Below are 6,808 nucleotides of genomic sequence, written 5' to 3'. Positions count from 1 at the left end.
CTCTCTCTCTCTCTCTCTGTAGAACTGTCATGGCAGAAACAAGGTTCAGGAGTTTTACTCACTTACAGTAACACTATTAAGCCAACTGGTATATATTTACTAACTCACTAGGTTGAGTGGATGCATTATTACTATTGTTTTACTACTACATCAACTATTACTGTTATGCTATTGTTACAAATGATTTACACCTTCATGAGCATCATCAGCTTTGTATAATCAACGTTTCATAACCATTATTACGATAATAATAAAAATGATAACCGAACAAATTCGAATTCAACAGCCACAAAGATGAAAAGAGCTGAGATAAAACACTCTAACGTCAGAGAGAGAGAGAGAGATAGAGAGAGAGAGAGAGAGAGAATGTGGAATATTATGACTCATAACTTAATGTACTCAGTCGAAAGCTTACGCGGAAAACTCTGAAAGGCTCCAATATAGTTGCGTTCTGTTGCAATTCTTCCGCAAGAGTGGTTTCATTTACGAGCGTGTCTGCTCGTAACTTTGTCAACGTACGTATTAAGTATATCGTACCGTACGCACAATTTCAGTCCTAATTTTAGCAGTATTTAGATACTCGTATATGGGGCAGTGACAAATGTTTTAAGGTTTTCCAATGTCATCCGTTTTAGGGAAGGTAAAAGTTTTACTAAAACATGTCATGTTTATATAAACGATCACTGACCACACACATAAATAAACACACACAGACACACACACACATATGTATATATATGTATGTATATATATATATATATATATATATATATATATATATATATATATATGTCTAACACCTACAGTTTCATATGGACACTGACCCATTACTCAGTACCTACGAGAACTTGCGTTTGCTAAAATGGTAAAAAGTCGATAACCATCTTATACTTGCAACTTGCCACTTAGTTGCAAATGGAGCTTGTCCTCTCTGTACAGTTAGCAACCGTTGATGTACGTACGTTCCTCCTTGGATTAATGTCTGAAAGTAAGCAGCTGTCTAGTCTCAGTTCAACAACACCAATTAGTGAGATTTCATGTAATTCCAACAAGTGTCTCTTGGTTCAGTGCCTTTAAGCAACCGCTGCTGCCTGTTCCTCTCTAAGTATAGTGTAGAGTTTAGCTTTAACCTAACTAGTGGCTACTGGTCTCCATTTATGTTTCCGTAAGTGGGCAGCAGCCTTCAAGATACTGCAAGCAGCAGCATCTGGTTCAACGCCTTTATCCAGTCTCTGCGGTTTGTTCATTTTTTTCTCTGAACAGCTTTGTCTACCTCTGAACTATTTACAGGTTACTGATCTCTGGACAAGTCTTCAAGATCCTGCGAACACTTATTGGTTATTTTTCAATGACATTTAGTTAAACGTCTGCATTTAACACATATGTATTTTCTTGGGATATTAAGCTGTCTTCAGTACTTATTCCTAAGCATTCGACCATGGCTCTGTAATAACAAACCGATCTCAGTCATTGCCAACACTCACAAGTGGAAAGTAACAACCATTAACTACCCAAGCCTAGACGTGTTTTAGCTATTGCTGATTGTTGTTAGTTTTCCATGTTCGGGTGGGCTATAATCATGCAATGACTTGCGACTGGAAATCCACAACAAAGTAATGGTTCTCGGTCCAATGTACGCGCAGCAGAGCATCGGTCTCTTGTATAATTAACGTTAAAGATCAATGCCTCAAGAACTGAAAACATGTATCATGACCCTGACTACCATTCTGATAAACCATCCTGCTTTATCAAAAGACCCGTACCTGATTTGGTAGCTGCAACTAGGCGTATGTGACTGCCGGTGATCTCTGATCGCTACTTGCTTCTTGCTACTGCTCACTGGTCAATATAAGTAGTAACCATTACTTTTAGTTTAGAGAGTGAGCGGTAGTTTCATCTACGTGAGTGTCGACTTACTATTGAACTGACTGTTCTTACAATGGAAACTGGCCGGATCGTGTAATAATATATGAATACAAGACTCTAACTGGTACCCGACATGCTACATTCGACTGAATATTAATCACCGAAAGTTGAAATTGATTTTGACTTGGTAATTAATCAGTAATTAATGTTTATTTCATTGTAAACATTCAAGCGGCCATTGAATATTAATCTGGAACGTTTACATTCGTAATGGGGTGGTTAACAAGTTAATTAAGCCCTTTAAACAGATATGTAAGCGGAGAAAAAGATGTGGGCAGAGGGGTGTGCAGGTGTGGCCGGGAAAACGCTCTCCAAAAGAGAAATAGTTGGACTTCCTGCTATTTCCATTCATCACGAAAACATCACCCCCACAAAAAAGTCATACCTCTCTCTCACACACAACTAAAGTAAAGAACGGAATAGAATATAGAATTTTGGCCAAAGGCCATGCACTGGGACCCATGAGGTCATTCAGCGCTGAAAGGGAAACAGACAGTAAGAAGGTCTGAAAGGTGTAACAGGAGGAAAACCTCTCGCAACTGCAGTTTGAAACCATTGTTAGAGAGGGTGGAAAGTCAGAAGAAAGGAAGAGAATATGAACGGAGGTACAGTAAGAGGAATAAAAGAGGTTGCTGCTAGGGGCCGAAGGGACGCTGCAAAGACCCTACGGGGAAAACTAAAGTAAAGGTCAGTTCATAAAGAAGAAGAACGAGCAGTTGCTACTTATAAATATAGATTTTTACTGATATGGGTCACAAGCCTCCTTGCTTACTATTGTGAGATTCGATCTTGAAATAGTCAATTAACTAAATATATCTTGGCGGTACTTCTCTTTAAAATAAAAATCCTGTCATGCACTCGGAGGTAAATCCGGATATAATAACTGCAATAGGCCTACGACTGAGACACAGGCATTGGAATCCAGCTCGACGGAGCACGGCAGCCAAGCACCAATGTCTTTGAGAAGCGAATAACTATTAGAATGATATATTTTTTTTTATCTTCACGCTAAATTCATAACAGTTTTGTCCTCCAAGTCGATTGGTTTAAAATCCTGAAAATATCTCTTTCATCTTTATGGTTTAGCCTAATCATCAAATGAAAGCTGCTCACCCCTTCCGTCCCCGCCCCACACACACACATACAGTATATATATATATATATATATATATATATATATATATATATATATATATATATATATATATATATATATATATATATATATATATATTATTTATATATACATATATACTGTTCGTTCATCTGGTCTGCTCCACAAAGGTCACTAGGTTTCCGGCCCCATCGGCCTTTACATTTGAAAGGTTTCAACAGTTACGGTTCATACAAAACAACGAATAATTGTAGACATCGATACCTCTGCTACAGCTACAACAACGCACAAAGCCTCTATTATATTATTTAATATATATATATATATATATATATATATATATATATATATATATATATATATATATATATAATGTTTCATTGTTCATTTTGGCTCTGGCAACAAAAATCTTCGTACTAGTATCCATGAACCAGAAATCGCTACCTACAAAGGTTACACCCTTGCACTTTTATCTACGAATACACGTACTATAAAATAAACTCGATGAAAAACACAACTTTTTTTTTTACTTTATCTTTCTTTCTTCAGTCCTGGGCTAAAAAGAAAAAAAGAGTAAAGTATTCACCCAGTCCACTGACCCTCCTGGTAACCCACTGCCGCTCGCAATGGATCGCCGTCAGTTCCTTGTTTAGTGATACTATAACTTCTTTTAAGATACGACTAAAGAAAAGTGGATATTTGGAAAATAATGTCTTGTCTTGGAACTGTGTAGTCTTTATTTTATAAGGAAATATTGGACTGATTTGTAAGTGTCAATATCAGTTCGAAGATTTTAAGCTGCGTCATGAGAGAGCTAAATGTATTTAAGTTCTAAACAATTATGCCTACAAAAAATTGATGCTCTCTCTCTCTCTCTATCAGGCGGGTCGGTCTACGCACCACGGAAGTACCTGGCTGTTGGTCTAGTGTTGGAATCGTAGCAGAGAGAGAGAGAGAGAGAGAGAGAGAGAGAGAGAGAGAGAGAGAGAGCCGTACTGAGTTATCAGTACTCCATCATAATGCAGTCGTATACAAGAGAATGTGGAAGGCCTCGACGAGGTAATATTCAGCCTATTAGAATGAAATCTGTCATAAGAAATTCCCAGCTTCAATAACAACTCCTCAAACATTTACTTCATCGCCATCAAAATCAATGGTTCCTAACCTTTTTCAACGTGTGCACCCCTTTCAAATCAGCAGTCATTTCTCGCACCCCCCTGAATTGCTGAAATAAAAAAAAAAGCTAAAATACAAAGTTGATATGATGTGTAATATTATTATTTATTTATTTTTTTTTTTTTGCAGAACAAATAACGAGTATATAAAAATATATTTTGCTTTAATTATTCATAGGCATCTCGCACCCCTTAGGAACCGGCTTCGCACCCCCCCCTAGGGGTGCAAGCACCCCTAGTTAATAACCAATGTCCTGAGTGTTTCCTTCGAACTGTTTAAAATTTATTCTCTGGCTGCGTGATAATAATTGTAATAATTTTGTAATTACTAATCAAACATTTTAAATTTTGTCATGGGAGTTCGTAGTATAATCTAATTTAAAAAAATAATTTCACAGCTACACAACTCGTAGTTTAAGGAAGAGAATGCACTCATTGCAAGACTGCGAGCAATGGGTTGTGGAGACTGAAAAACTCTACGGCACACAACCACCGCGTTACAGTACGTAAGTTTTGAGCATGTCATCGTTATTTGGCTAAAGATGCATTATTTTGATGCTCACTTGATTGCTACTAAAATTTTGACCACATGAAACAATTAGACAAAGACAGTACAAACTAAAAACAACACCTTCATCATAACTACTGGACATTATTACATCGTAACTGCGTAGCCGAATGTTCCGTTTATAACAAGTATTTATCTAAAAAGGTTAATTTAAAAAGAATGGTTAGTCAGCCTTTAACTCTCTGACTTAATGTTCAGCAAAGCGTTCCATGACCTTTTCTGTATATTAGCTACATGTATTAACGGAAGTTTGGCCACGGAACCTCCAAACAAGCATGAAGTCTATTACTCCAAAATTACAAAGAAAAATAATGGCAATAAACGTTATACAAGGAACGTGTTTAAAAGTCATAATAAACACTATCGTACATCGCGAGGTCGATCGTGAAACAGTTTTGAGAACACTTCAGGTAAATGTCGTTTTCTTGGGTATATCAATAAACCTAATCACTTCATAAATAACATTAAAACAATCATCATTCTCGCTTTCGGCGATGGCCAATGATCGAACAAGCCTTTCAACGCCTTGTTATTACGGTAAAGCACGGTATATGGTTTATAAAACAGATCTTAACTCTCTTTCTGCCCAAACGAATTAAAAGCACATTTTAGGCGATGAGGAAAATTATGAAAAGAGGAGGCAGGCAGAAAACCGTTCATTCATAACGAACGTTTCTCGGATGACGACTTGCCCGGGGGATGGATGGAGTCTGTGTAGTGACGTAATTCCCACACGGAGCGCACAAAAAGCCCCCAATCACTATTTCGCCACTATTAAATGCCATTCAACTCTCATTACACTCTAGTGGCCTTTAATAAACATCATCCTTCTCCACCCACCACTGTGAGAATCTACTTAACGATCCAAGCCCCCACTTCAGAAGTTCACAACCTCCAACCACCTGCTACAAACATAGGACTATTATGAGACTACAAACATTAGACACTTATGAATTCCTGCAAATAATGACTTACCTACGATGATTTAATCCTTTCCCAGTTACATTTTGTGAGCATTTCTAACAAGGAGGGAGGCCCGTCGCGATTCGCTGCTTTTACAGAGATGTTTACACCATCTCGGCTCCATTACACCACTTCATTTCTCAAAGGAATGACCATAATATATAATGATAATTATGCGATCATCAGCATCGATATTCAATACACTGCTACGACTGAAATTACGCGTAATAAACCGAACTTATTTCAACACCACTTGCTCTCTGCTCGAGTCGACTTCTCCCACTTTTGTTTTCCTTTCAGATTGTATTACGACAAAATGGTTTTAACGAAATATAACGTGAAACGGGTAGGGTGGGGGTGCGGTGTGGGTGTACCCACACACGTACCACTGTGGGACAACTGGGAGTACCACTGAGGGAGAGAGAAAAGAGAGAGAGGGAGAGAGCGAGAGAGACAGGCCGCCGCAGATAGCACTCACTATAGCGTCCACACACACACACACGCTGTACGATGCTGCTCCTCTAATTTTGGTTCGACCCCAACCACACAGCCACACATACTCGACAAATCCATCCCCTTATTTGGCATACTGGTCGTCTCACTTTACAACTAGCCTGCTGACCCGTGTGGCAGCAGCCTGCACCTGCAATGTTAACCAGCCTTTTTACTCGTCTAAGGCAAAGCTAAGGCTGAACAATCCTACCATAGGCCCATACAGGCGTTTTAATCATTTTTCCGAACATATGAGGCAGGACCACGTGTTTCCCGCCCGTTGTAGACTCACTTTTCGACCAAAGACGCGTGTGCCCCTCTCCACTGACAGCTAGTCATTGAGCCTAGGGCCCGCCTTGTAGGGAACCCTCGCTTCCATAATCGTGTTTATATTCATTATGAAGATGGGAGGAGTGCACATTGCCATAGGACACGAATATATTAACTTTATTATACGGCTGAAAGGCGTTGTCACATCCAAATGGGCTGGGAATCGTTTCTGCCCTTCCCAGAGGCGGACATCCTCAGAACTTGAGACAGACAGGCAAGGCAAGGGAGGCAAAGGGCATC

At 39.0% G+C, this 6,808-nt stretch overlaps 1 protein-coding gene across 2 annotated transcripts in view; it reads right to left on the bottom strand.

Annotated features, from left to right (window-relative positions):
* Positions 1 to 6,355, bottom strand: part of LOC136831461 (uncharacterized) — a 174,069-nt gene extending 167,714 nt beyond the window's left edge. Inside the window, exon 1 of one of the 2 annotated variants that reach the window (XM_067091951.1) lies at positions 5,759 to 6,355. The gene's annotated coding sequence lies outside the window, so the exon portion shown is untranslated. Of the gene's footprint in view, positions 1 to 4,205; positions 4,300 to 5,758 lie in introns of those variants that run through there. The other variant, XM_067091952.1, reaches the window with a different exon arrangement.
* Positions 6,356 to 6,808: the final 453 nt, after the last annotated feature.

The sequence above is a fragment of the Macrobrachium rosenbergii genome, chromosome 48, assembly GCF_040412425.1.
Source record: "Macrobrachium rosenbergii isolate ZJJX-2024 chromosome 48, ASM4041242v1, whole genome shotgun sequence".
NCBI classification, from domain to species: Eukaryota; Metazoa; Arthropoda; class Malacostraca; order Decapoda; family Palaemonidae; genus Macrobrachium; species Macrobrachium rosenbergii.
The sequence above is the reverse complement of the archived record's forward strand: the minus strand, read 5'-3'. Positions and strand labels throughout refer to the sequence as shown.